Source organism: Bison bison, unplaced genomic scaffold (genome assembly GCF_000754665.1).
Source record: "Bison bison bison isolate TAMUID 2011002044 unplaced genomic scaffold, Bison_UMD1.0 scf7180017864277, whole genome shotgun sequence".
NCBI classification, from domain to species: domain Eukaryota; kingdom Metazoa; phylum Chordata; class Mammalia; order Artiodactyla; family Bovidae; genus Bison; species Bison bison.
The window spans coordinates 896,065-909,088 of record NW_011494849.1 but is presented as its reverse complement, the minus strand read 5'-3'; positions in this window follow the sequence as shown (position 1 = coordinate 909,088).

The window sequence follows — 13,024 nt, the reverse complement described above, 5'->3', positions numbered from 1 at the left end:
GTTTCAAGTATACAACATAGAAATTCACAATTTTTAAAGGTTATACTCCATTTATAGTTATTATAAAATATTGGCTAAACTCCCTGTAATGTACAATGCACCTTTGTAGCTTTTTTGTTTTATTAATAGCAGTTTTTACCTCTTAATATTGTTGTTGTTCAGTCACTAAGTCGTGTCTGACTTTTTGCCACCCCATGGACTGCAGCACACTCAGCCTCTCTGTCCATCACCATCTCCTGAAGTTTGCCCAAGTTCATGTCTATCTCATCAGTGATGCCATTTAGCTATCTCATCTTCTGATTCCCTCTTCTCCTTCTGTCCTCAATCTTTCCAAGCATTAGGGGCTTTTCCAATGAGTCAGCTGTTCACATCAGATGACCAAATTACTGGAATTTCAGCTACGCATCAGTCCTTCCAGTGAGTATTCAGGGTTGATTTCCCTTACAACTGAGTGGTTTAATCTCCTTAATGTCCAAGGGACTCTCAGGAGTCTTCTCCTGCACCATAGTTCAAAGACATCAATTCTTCGGCATTCCACCCTCTTTATGGTCCAGCTCTTACAAATGTACATGAGCATTGGGAAGACCATTGCCCTGACTATACAGAACTTTGTCAGCAGAGTAATGTCTCTGCCTTACAATATACTTAATACTCAAGTATTAAGAGTACCTCTTAATAGACGTGCTGCTGCTAAGTCGCTGCAGTCTTGTCCGACTCTGTGTGATCCCATAGATGGCAGCCCACCAGGCTCCACCATCCCTGGGATTCTCCAGGCAAGAACACTGGAGTGGGTTGCCATTTCCTTCTGCAATGCATGAAAGTGAAAAAATAAAGTGAAGTCACTCAGTCGTATCCGACTCCTAGCAACCCCATGGACTGCAGCCTACCATGCTCCTCCATCCATGGGATTTTCCAGGCAAGAGTACTGGAGTGGGGTGCCATTGCCTTCTCTGCTTAATAGATGTAATAGTACTTTAATAGAAATAATACCTCTATATAATACCTAATAGTAATAGTACCTCTAATAGAGAATAAACCACTAGTTTATTCTCTATATATGTGAATCTTTTCATTTTTTAATATATTCTCTAGCTTGTTTGATTTTTTAGATTTCACATGTGAATGATAGCATACAGTATTTGTCTTTCCATGTTTGATTTATTTCACTAAACATAATATCTTCCAAGTCCGTTCATGTTGTTGCAAATGGCAAAATTTAACCCATGTTATGCCTGAATAGTAATCCATTGTGTGAATATATATGTACATATCTTACATTTTCTTTTCTTTGTCAATTCATCTGTTGATTGACGCTTACATTGCTTCCATATCTTGGCAATTGTAATAATGCTATTGCTATGAACACTAGGATGCATGTGTCATTTTGAATTTAGTGTTTTTGTTTTGTTTTTTTAGATATCTAATTGGGAGCATAATTTCTGGATCATATGGTAGTTCTTTTGTTGATTATGATGGCTACTCTTTCTTCTATGAGATTCTTGCCTACAGCAATAGATATAATGGTCATCTGAATTAAATTCACCCATTCCCATCCAGTTTAACTAACTGATGTCTAAGATGTCAGTGTTTACCCATGCCATCTCCTGCTTGATCATGTCCAATATACCTGGATTCATGGACCTAATATTCCTAATATTCAATGTTGTTCTTTGTAGCATTGCATTTTACTTTCATCACCAGACACATCCACTACTGAATATCATTTCCACTTTGGTTCAGCTGCTTCATTCTTTCTAGATCTATCAGTAGTCATCCTCCACTCTTCCCTGGTAGTGTATTAGATACCTACTGACCTGGGGGACTCATCTTTCAGTGTCATATATTTTTGCCTATTTATACAGTTCATGGGGTTCTCATGGCAAGTACTCTGGAGTGGTTTGTCATTACCTCTGCTGGAGGATCATGTTTTGTCAGAACTCTCCACTATGACCCATCTGTCTTGGGTGACCCTGCATAGTATGGCTCATAGGTTCATTGAGCTGTGCAAACCCCTTCACCATGACAAGGCAGTGATCCAGAGTCTGAAAAGCAATACTTGGGTGCAACCTCAAAAATGACAGAATTATTTTGGCTTGTTTCCAAGGCAAACTATTCAAAATCACAGTAATCCAAGTCTATGCCCCAAACAGCTATGTAGAAGAAGCTGAAGCTGATCAGTTCTATGAAGTCCTAGAAGACCTACTAGAACCAATACCAGAAAAGATATCCTATTCTTCATGGGAGGTTGGAATGCAAATGTAGGAAGTCAAGAGATACCTGGAGTAACAGGCAAGTTTGGCCTTGGAGTACAAAATGAAGCAGAGCAAAGGTAAACAGAATTCTGCAAAGATAATGCACTGGTCCAAGAAAACACCCTTTTTCACAACATAAGAGATGATGTTACACATGGATATCACCAAATGGTCAATACCAAAATCAGATTGATTGCATTCTTTGTAGCCAAAGATGGAGAAGCTGTATACAGTCAACGAAAATAAGACCTGGAGTTGACTGTGGCTCAGGTCATGAGCTCCTTATGGCAAAATTCAGGCTTAAATTAAAGAAAGTGGGGAAAACCACAAGGCCAGTCAGGGACAAATTAAATAAAATCTCCTATAATATACTGAGGAAGTGGCAAAGAGATTCAAGTGTTAGATCTAGCAAACAGAGTTCCTGAAGAGCTATGGAAGAGGTTCATAATACTGTACAGAAGGTAATGAACAAACTATCCCAAAGAAAAAGAAGTGCAAGAAGGCAAAGTGGTCATCTGAGGAGACTTTATAAATAGCTAAAGAAAGAAGATAAGCAAAAAAATACACAAAAGAACTGTACAAAAAAACATATTAATGACCTGGATAACAATGAAAGTGTGGTCACTCACCTAGAGCCAGACATTCTGGAGTGTTAAGTTAAGTGGGCCTTAGGAAGCACTGCTACTAATAAAACTAGTGGAGGTGATGGAATTCCAGCAGAGTGAATTCAAGTCCTAAAAGATTATACTATTAACATGCTTCACTCAATGTGTCAGCAAATTTGAAAAACCCAGCTGTGGCCACAAGACTGAAAATGGTCAATATGCATCCAGATTGCCAAGAAGGGCAATACTAACAAATATTCAGACTACTGAACAGTTGCACTCATCTCCCATCATAGTAAGGTTATGTTCAAAATCCTTCAAGTTAGTCTTCAACATTACATGAACTGGGAACTTCCAGATGTTCAAGCTAGGTTTAGAAAAGACAAAAGAACCAGAGGTCAAATTGCCAACATTTGTTGGAACATTGAGAAAACAAAGGATCTCCAGAAAAAAACATCCACCTCTGTTTCATTGACTATGCTAAAACCTTTGACTATGTTGATCATAAAACACTGTGGAAAATTCCTGAAGAGTTGGGAATACCAGACCATTTTACCTGTCTCCTGAGAAACCTGTATTCAGGTCAAGAAGCAAAAGTTAGAATATTATATGAAACAACTGACTGGTTCAAAATTGAGAAAGGAGTACTACACGGTTGTTTATTGTCACCCTGTTTATTTAACTTATACACTGAGCACATCATGTGAAATGTCAGGCTGGAGGAGATACAAGCTAGAGTCAAGATTGCTGGGAGAAATATTAACAGCCTCAGATATGCAGATGGTACCACTCTAATGGCAGAAAGCAACGAGGAAGTAAAGAGCCTCTTGATGAGGGTGAAATAAGAGAGTAAAAAGTTAGCTCAAAACTCAATATTAAAAAAACTAAGATCTTGGCATCAGGTCCCATCACTTCATGGCAAATAGAAGGAGAAGAGGTGAAAGTAGTGAGATATTTCCTCTTCTTGGGTTTTAAAATCACTGTGGATGGTGACTGCAGCTATGAAATTAGAAGACAACTGCTTCTTGGCAGGAAAGCTATGACAAACCTAGACGTGTAGTAAAAAGCAAAGACATCATTTTGCCTACAAAAATCCATATGTTGAAGGCTATGGTCTTTCCAGTAGTCATGTATGGATGTGCGAGTTGGACCATAAAGAAGGCAAAATGCTGAAAAATTGATGCTTTTGAAGTATGGTACTGGAGAATACTCATGTGAACCCCTTGGGCAGAAAGGAGATCAAAGCAGTCAATCTTGAAGGAAATCAATCCTGAATATTCATTGGAAGGACTGATGCTGAAGCTGAAACTTCAATACTTTTTCCACCTGATGCAAAGAGCTGACTCATTGGAAAAGACCCTGATGCTGGGAAAGACTGAAGTCAGAAGGAGAAGAGGGAGATAGAGGATGAGATGGTTGGATAGCATCAATAATTCAATGGACATGAACTTGCACAAACTCCAGGATATAGTGAGCGACACGGATGCCCGGTGTGCTTCAGTCCATAGGGTCACAGAGTTGGATGCTACTTGGCAATTGAACAACAACATTGTAGTTCTATTTTTCTTAAAACCTCCATAGCTTTTCCCTCACTGGCTGTACCAATTTACACTCTTACCAACAGTACATAAGAGTTCCCTTTTCTCTATTGGTGGCTTAGATGGTAAAGAGTTCACTTGCAATGCAGAAGACCCACGTTCGATCCCTGGATTGGGGATATCCCCTGGAGAAGGGAATGGCCACCCACTCCAGTATTCTTACCTGGGAAATCTCATGGACAGAGGAGCCTGGTAGACTACTGTCCATGGGGTCACAAAAGAGTAGGACACGACGGAGTGCCTAACACTTTCACTTTTTCACTTTTCTCTACATCCTCACCAACATTTGTTCTTTTTGATGACAGCCATTCTGACAGGTGTTGAGAAGACTCTTGAGAGTCCCTTCTAAATTGAGAGTCAGTTCTAAAGGAAATCAATGCTAAATATTTATGGGAAGGACTGATGCTGAAGCTGAAGCTCCAACACTTTGGCCGCTTGATGTGAAAAACTGACTCATTGAAACAGACCCTGATGCTTGAAAAGATTGAGGGCAGGAGTAGAAGGGGACGACACAGGATGAGATGGTTGGATGGCATCATCTACTCCACCGACATGAGTTTGAGCAAGCTCCAGTAGTTGGGGATGGACAGGGAGGCCTGGCATGCTGCAGTCCTTGGGGTTGCAAATAGTTGGACACCGCTGTGTAACTGAACTGAACCGAACTGATTCTGACAGCTGTGAGGTGAAATCTCATTGCAGTTTTGATTTGCACTTCTCTGATGATTAACAATGTTGAGCATCTTTTTATGTGCCTGTTGGCCATCTGTATGGAAAAATACCTGTTCAAAGATAGATTTGGGAAAACATCTATTTAAAACTTCTCCCATTTTAAAAAATCAGATTTTTAAATTTCTATGAACTTTAATATAAATGTATATTAATCCATTATCAGTCATATCATTTGTAAATGTTTTCTTCCATTCAGTAGGTTCTGTTTTCACTTTATTAATGGTTTCCTTTGATGTGCAAAAGCTTTCAAGCCCCATTTTTAAAATTGGAGACTACTTGCTTTATAATGTTGTGCTAGTTTCTACTGTGCAGCAAAGTGAATATGTATATAAGTATTTCCACCCTCTTGGATCTCCCTCCTACCCCACCCTCTCTCCCACCCAACTGGGTCACCTCAGAGTACTGAACTGAACTCCCTGTATTATACAGTATGTTCCTACTAGCTGTCTCTTTAACACATGGTAGTGTCTATATGTCAGTCCCACTTCATCCTACTTCCCTTCTCCTCCCATGTCCACATGCCCATTCTCTGTGTCAGTGCCTAATCCTGCTCTGTATACAGAGTACAGGAATTCAGAAAGATAAAATCAATATTGTATATTAATGCATGTATATGAAATCTTCAAAATGATACAGATGAGCCCATTTTTATTTTTAATGTGTTTTAATTTGTTTTTTTTTTAATTCATTTCATTTGCTCTAAGAGAGATTGAAACTATATTTTCAAACTATATCAAAAAGAATTTTTGCTTATGTTTTCTTCTAGAAGTTTTATGATTTCCAGTTTTACATTTATTCCTTTGATCCATTTAGAGTTTATTTTTGTATATGGTTAAAGAATGGACTAATTTCATTTGATTGTGTGCAGCAGTCCTTTTTTTTTTTTTCAGCACCACTTATTGAAGAGACTATTCCTCTTTGGTATTCTTGCCTCCTTTGTCATAAATTAATTGACTATAGTGTTTAGGCTTATTTCTGGGCTCTCTATTCTGTTCCATTGCTCAGTATGTCTGTTTCTGTACCTGTACCATATTGCTTTGATTACTGCAGTTTTGAAGGGAAGCCCAAGAATACTGGAGTGTGTAGCCTATCCCTTCTCCAGAGAATCTTCCTGATCAAGGAATTGAACTGGATTCTCCTGGATTGCAGGCAGATTCCTTATCAACTGAGTTATCAGGGAAGCCCTATCTGAAAGCACGGAGTGTTATTTATCCAGTTATTTTCTCTCTAGAGATTGTTTTGGCCATTTGAGGTGTTTTGTGCTTCCACACAAACTTTAAAATTATTTGTTCTCATTCAATGAAAGATGCCACAGGAATTTTTATAGGGATTGCCTTGAATCTGTAGATTACCTTGGATAGTACAGTCATTTTAACAATACTCTCTCAATCTATTAATTAGTGTCTTTTAGTTTTCTGAGTACAGGTCTTTTACCTCCTTAGGTAAATTATTCCTAGATGTTTCATTTTTATTTTTTGATGTGCTTGTAAAGACATTGTTTCCTTAATTTTTCATTCTGATAATTCATTGATAATTTATAGATTTCTATACATTAATTTTGTATCTTGCAAATTTACCAAATTCAATGACAAGCTCTGGTAGTTTTCTGGTGGCATCTTTAGGATTTTCTATATATAGTATCATGTCATGTGGAAATGGTGATAGTTTCACATCTTCCTTTCCAATTTATGCTATTTTTATTTCTTTTTCTTATCTGATGCTGTGACTAAGATTTCCAATGCTGTGTTGAACAAAAATGGTGAGCAATGGGCATGCATGTCTTGTTTCTGACTTTAGATAAAATGTTTTCAGTTTTCCATCATTGAGATGTTAGCTGTGAGCTTACATATGGTCTTTATTATGTTGAGCTTCTTCTATACCCTCTTTCTGGAGAATTTTTGTCATAAATGGATGTTAAATTTTTCAAAAGCTTTCTTTGCATCTATTGAGATTTTCATATGATTTATTCTTCAGTTTGCTAATGTGATGTACCACATTGATTAATTTGTAAATACTGATCTATTCTTGAATCCCTGGGATAAATCCCACTTGATCATAATGTATGATCCCTTTGATGTATTGCTGAATTCAATTTGCTATATTTTGTTGAGGATGTTAGCATGTATGTTAATCAGATACTGACTTTTTTTTTCTTGTTTTGGTATTAGAATGACACAGGTTTCATAGAATGAGTTCAGGAGCATTCCTTCCTCTGTGATTTTTTGGGGTACTTTGAGAAGGATAGGTGCTAAGTCTTCTCTAAAAGTTTGGTAGAATTTACCTGTGAAACCATCTGGTCCTGTGCTTTTGATTGTTGAGAATTTTTAAAATTATAGCTCAAACTTCACTACTGGTGATAAGTCTGTTAATAATTTCTATTTCTTCCTTCAGCCTCGGGAAATTGTACATTTGTAAGAATTTGTTAATTTCTTCTTTTAGTGGCTTATAGTTGATTTTAGTAATCACTTATGATCTTTGCATTTCTTTGATGTTGGTTGTAACTTCTTTTTCAGTTCTGATTTTATTTATTTACACTCTTCTTGAGGTCTTTAATGTACTGGAACCTGGTGGTCCAGAGTTGACAATAAGAAAGTAAAAGAGAGAAAAAGGCTGATATTCCTTGGTTTACTCAGAAAACCAATGAAGCCCTTTGACACAGGGCTTGCACTGCTACACGTAGGCACCAGGTGCCCTCTCGAGGGTCTTAGAAGCCCAGGCAAGAAAGTGAGCTCAGTGGGCTTCTGCACTCCCAAGAATTAGCCTGAGAGGGAGAGAGAGAAAGAAAGACATGGGGACCAAGCTCTGATGGAGCAAAGGTGTTTTATTCAACATAGTGCAGGTATATATACATTGTCTTACAAGGTAGCTATTTTCAGCAAAGATAAAAATCAAAAGTCCACACTTACAAATTATCAAGAAAACATAAGGCCATCCATATCAAAGAGAGAGTGTTGTAAATAATCATTTTTACCGTATGGTTCATAAAAAGGAAGAGGGTCATAAATAGTTACTTATCACCACATGGAAAGACTAAGAAATGGATGCATTCTTCAGTCCCCGGGAATACTTTGCTACTCTACTTAATTCCTGAATATTCAGGAATTAATAAAGGATAGAAGATTCATGACAGATCCAAAACAGCACAGAGGAAGCCTCCTGTTAAATGCTTCCTGACACACCCTTACCCCTTTTTCTTGTTGAGTCAGGCTAAATGTTTATCATTTTTATTTATATATCCAAATAATTAGCTCTTATTTTTATTGATGTTCTCTAACTTTTTAGTTTCTATTTAATTTATTTATGTTCTGATCCTTATCATTTCTTTCCTTCTACTAACTTTAGGTTTTATTTTTTTGTTTCCAGTTTCTTTAGGAGTAAATTTAGATGTTTATTTGAAATTTTTGTTTCCTGAGATAAGCTTGTACCATTACAAACTTCCTTCTTAGAACTGCTTTTTCTGCATTTCACAGATTTTGGACCTTTGCATTTTTGTTTTCATTTGTCTTCAGAATTTTTTTATCTCCTTTTTTAAACTTTTTTAAACTAATGCATTGCTTGTTTAGAAGTATATTGTTTAGTTTCCACATGCTTGTGATTTTTTTGCAGTTCTTTCCTTATAGTTCATTTTTACCCATATGGTTGTGGTTGTAAATGATTTCAATTTTCTTAAATTTACTGAGATTCATTTTGTGGCCTAGCATGTTATCTCAGCTGGAAAATATTTCATGTGCTGTTGGAAAGAGTGTGCATTTAGTTGTTTTGGGGGTGGAATTCTCTCTATATATCTAATAAGTTTAACTGACTTAATGTATTGCTTAAGGTCAGTGCTTCCATATTGATTTTCTGTGTGGATGATATATCTATTGATGTAAGTTGGGTGTTAAATTATCCTGAAATTATTGTATTACTGTTAATTTCTACCTTTATGTCTGCAAATTAATATTTCTTTATATTTAGGTGATCCTGTGTTGGATACATATAAATGAACTACTTTTATATCTTCTTCTTGGGTTGATTCCTTGATATCCTTCTTAGTCTCTGTTACAAGGCCTATTTGGAGGGGAGTTTCAGGATGGCAAAGGAGTAAGAGAATATGGAATATATCTCTCTCCATGGATGCATCAGGAATACATCTGCAGATACAACAATTCTCACAGAACACTGGCTGAGCACTAGCAGAAAGTCTTGGTCACTGGAAAGGAATATAAAGATCCCTGCATAAATGGGTAGGATGAAACATAGAAGGGAGAAGCAGGAGGAAAGGAAGCAGGACATGATCTGGACCCCTGGGATGAGGAAATAAAACAGGGGAGAGATCCCCACACCTAGGGAAGCCCCTTCACTGATAGGGGAATTGGTTGGTACAGAAGAGAAGCATTTGCAGCTATCAGAGGAGGGTGAAGTGGCTGATCTGAGACAGATAGAACAGAGTGATAACTGCACAAATCCAATGGCCCTGCATGCCCATACTGGGATGGTGTTCACTGGTTCATATGGGGGCTGGGAGGTGGAGTGTGGATATTAGAGAGAAAATTCAGGGTGAGGACTGCTGTTGGTTTTGGGGAGGTAGCCTGAGAGGATGGGACGGAAGAAATCCCAAATAGAGAACGTCTATGGAGCAAAACCAGACTGCCAAGGAAGCAGAGTGCCACTGCTTAGTCACTCAGTTGGTGGAGCTGCCACTGTAGCCTCTCTCTCCTCACAAACCAGTGCCCACCATTGATCAATAGAAAAAGCATAGTCAGGACCTGCCCTTGCATACCTGCCACCAGGTGCTAGAAAAAGCATGGCCAGTGCTGGCCCTTTTGTGCCTGCCGCTGGGCCCAGAAGAGGCTCCCAATAGCCATATCTCTTGGGATTATGTCTGCCAGCTTCACTGTGCACCTGGCATTGCTGGGGTTCCCAACAGTCTAACTCTGGCAGCAGTGGACTTTGAGAGGAAGCACAACTAGGAGTTGGATCAAATCAGAGACTGAGCTGTCCCCACAGTGGCCACAGCAAGTCGGGAGACCAGTCTAGAGGTACGAAAGGGTTCCCTTGGGAGGTGGAGGTTGGCTGTGGCTCATTATGGAGGCAAGGATACTGACAGCTGAGACTCAAGGAAAACATTATTATTACAACTATTTTGCTGTGTTTCCATTTTTTATGTTGTTGGTTCTGTTTGTTTTTTTTTTTTTTTCTATGTCATTGCTGTTATTTTTATTATTTAGCCTTTGGGGATTTGTTTTTTTAATATTTAAAAATGTTTTTATACTTTTCTGTTGTTTTGTGGGTTTTGTTTGTTTCTTTTGTGTTTTAATTTATTTTTGAAGTGGAGGATAATTACTTGACAATGTTGCATTGGTTTCTGCTGTAAAATGTAAATCAGCCATAATCATATATATGTGCCCTCCCTCTTGAGCTGCCTTCCTACCTCCTATCCCATCCCTCTAGGTCATCACAGAGCACCAGGCTGCACTCCTTGTGTTTGCAGCTGTTCCTACTAGCTATCTATTTTACACATGATAGTGTATATATGCCAATATTACTTTATCAATTCTTCCTACCCTTTCTTTTCCCTACTGTGTCCACAAATCTGTTCTCTACATCTGTGTCTCCAGTCTTTCCCTGCAAATAGGTCCATCAGCACTATTTTTTTTCCAAATTACATACATATGCATTAATATAGGATATTCATTTTCCTGACTTCCCTCTGTAACGTGGGCTCTAGGTTCATCCACCTCACTACAATGGACTCAAATTCATTCTACGGTTGAGTAATATTCCATTGTGTGTGTGTACCACATTGTCTTTATCCATTCATATGTCAATGAATATTTAGGTTGATTCCATGTCCTGGATATTGCAAATATGTGCTGCTATGAACATTGGGGCACATGTGTCTTTTTGAATTGTGATTTTCTCAGGTTATATCCCCCCTGAAGGAAAAAATGGCAACCTACTCAAGTATTCTTTCCAGAATAATCCCATGGACAGAGAAGCCTGGTGGACTAGTCTTTGGGGTCACAAAAAGTTGGACACAACTGAGCACTCGTGCAGAGTATGTGCCCAGTAGTAGGACTGCTGAGTCATAAGGTAGTTCTATTCTTAGTTTCTTAAGGACTCTCCATAATGTTCTCCATAGTGACTGTATCAATTTATACTCCCACCAACAGAGCAGGAGTGTTCCCTTTTTGCCACATCCTCTCAACCAGATATTGCTTGTAGATTTTTTTTTTTTTTGGTGGTGGCCATTCTGATTGGTGTGAGGTAATGTATCACTGTAGTTTTGATGTGCATTTCTCTAATAATGAGCAGTGTTGAGTTTCCTTTCATGTGCTTAATGGCCATCTGTATGTCTGCTTTGAAAAAAATGCCTGTTTACTTCTTCTACTCATTTTTTGATTGTTTTTTATTTTTATTATGAGTTGTATGAGCTGCATATATATTTTGGAAATGAATCCTTTGTCAATTGCTTCACTTGTAATTTTTTTTTTCCCCATTCTGTGTGCTGTGTGCTTAGTCATTCACATGTCTGAGTCTTTGTGACCCCATGGACTGTAGCCCACCAGGCTCCTCTGTTCATGGGGATTCTCCAGGCAAGAATACTAGGGTGGGTTGCCATGCCCTCCTCCAGGGGATCTTCCCAACCTGGAGATCCAACCCAAATCTCTTGCATTACAAGTGGATTGTTTACCATTTGAACCACAAGGAAAGTCGATTCTGAAAGTTCTCTTTTCATCTTGCCTTAGTTTCCTTTGCTGTGCAAAAGCTTTTAGGTTTCATTAGTTCCCATTTGTTTATTTTTGTTTTATTTCCATCATTCTAGAAGGTGTGTCATAGAGGATCTTGCTGTGATTTATGTCATCAAAGTGTGTACTGCCTATGTTTTACTCTGAAAGCTTTATATTTTCTGGCCTTACATTTAATTATTTAATCCATTTGAGTTTATTTTTGTGAATGGCGTTAGAAGTACGCTCATTTCATTCTTTTACACATAGCTGTCCAGTTTTCCCAACACTTCTTAGTGAAGAGGCTGTCTCTTCTCTCCATTGTATATTCTTCCTTCTTTTATTTAAAAAAAAATAAAAAAAGGTGTTCATAGATGCATAAGATTATCTCTGGGCTTTCTATTTCTTCCATTGGTCTATATTTCTGTTTTTTGAAAGTTCCATACTGTCTTGATGACTTAGCTTTGTATTATGGTCTGAAGTCAGGAAGACAGATTTCTCCAGCACTGGAGAAATTTTTCCCTTTCTCAAGGCTGATTTGGTTATTCCGGGTTAGAGGGACTGGTTCCTGTGCTCTGGTGAGTAGAACTGGATACTGCCTCCTTGAAAGGCAGTGCTGCATCCAGTGGTATGTTTTGGAGTATATGTGAGTATGGTGTGGCTTTGGGCAGCCTGTCTGCTAATGGGTAGAGTTCTGTTCCTATTTTGCTATTTGTTTGTCATGAAGTGCCTGGCACGGGAGCTTGTGGACCTTTGGGTGGGGCCACGTGTTAGTGTTGAGATGAAAGAAGTTGGAAAATCCATCACTGATTAATAATCCATGGCTTTAGGAGTTATTTGGTGGTCTAACCTCCTGGACTAATCTTTTCCACTTTGGTGCCTCAGATCTGACCACTGACTGGAGTACCAAGACTCCATAAGCCACATGGCATAGAATAGAAAGTGAAATAACACAATAGATTAAAAAAGTATGAAACAAACATACAAACAAAAAAGAATGAACAGACAAAACCCCAAGATAAATCATAAAAGCAAGACTAAACAGACAAGAGTACACAAAGAAACTCAAACACATTCACAGAAAGAAAAGAAAGGAAGTAAAATAATAATATAAAAAATAAAATAATAAT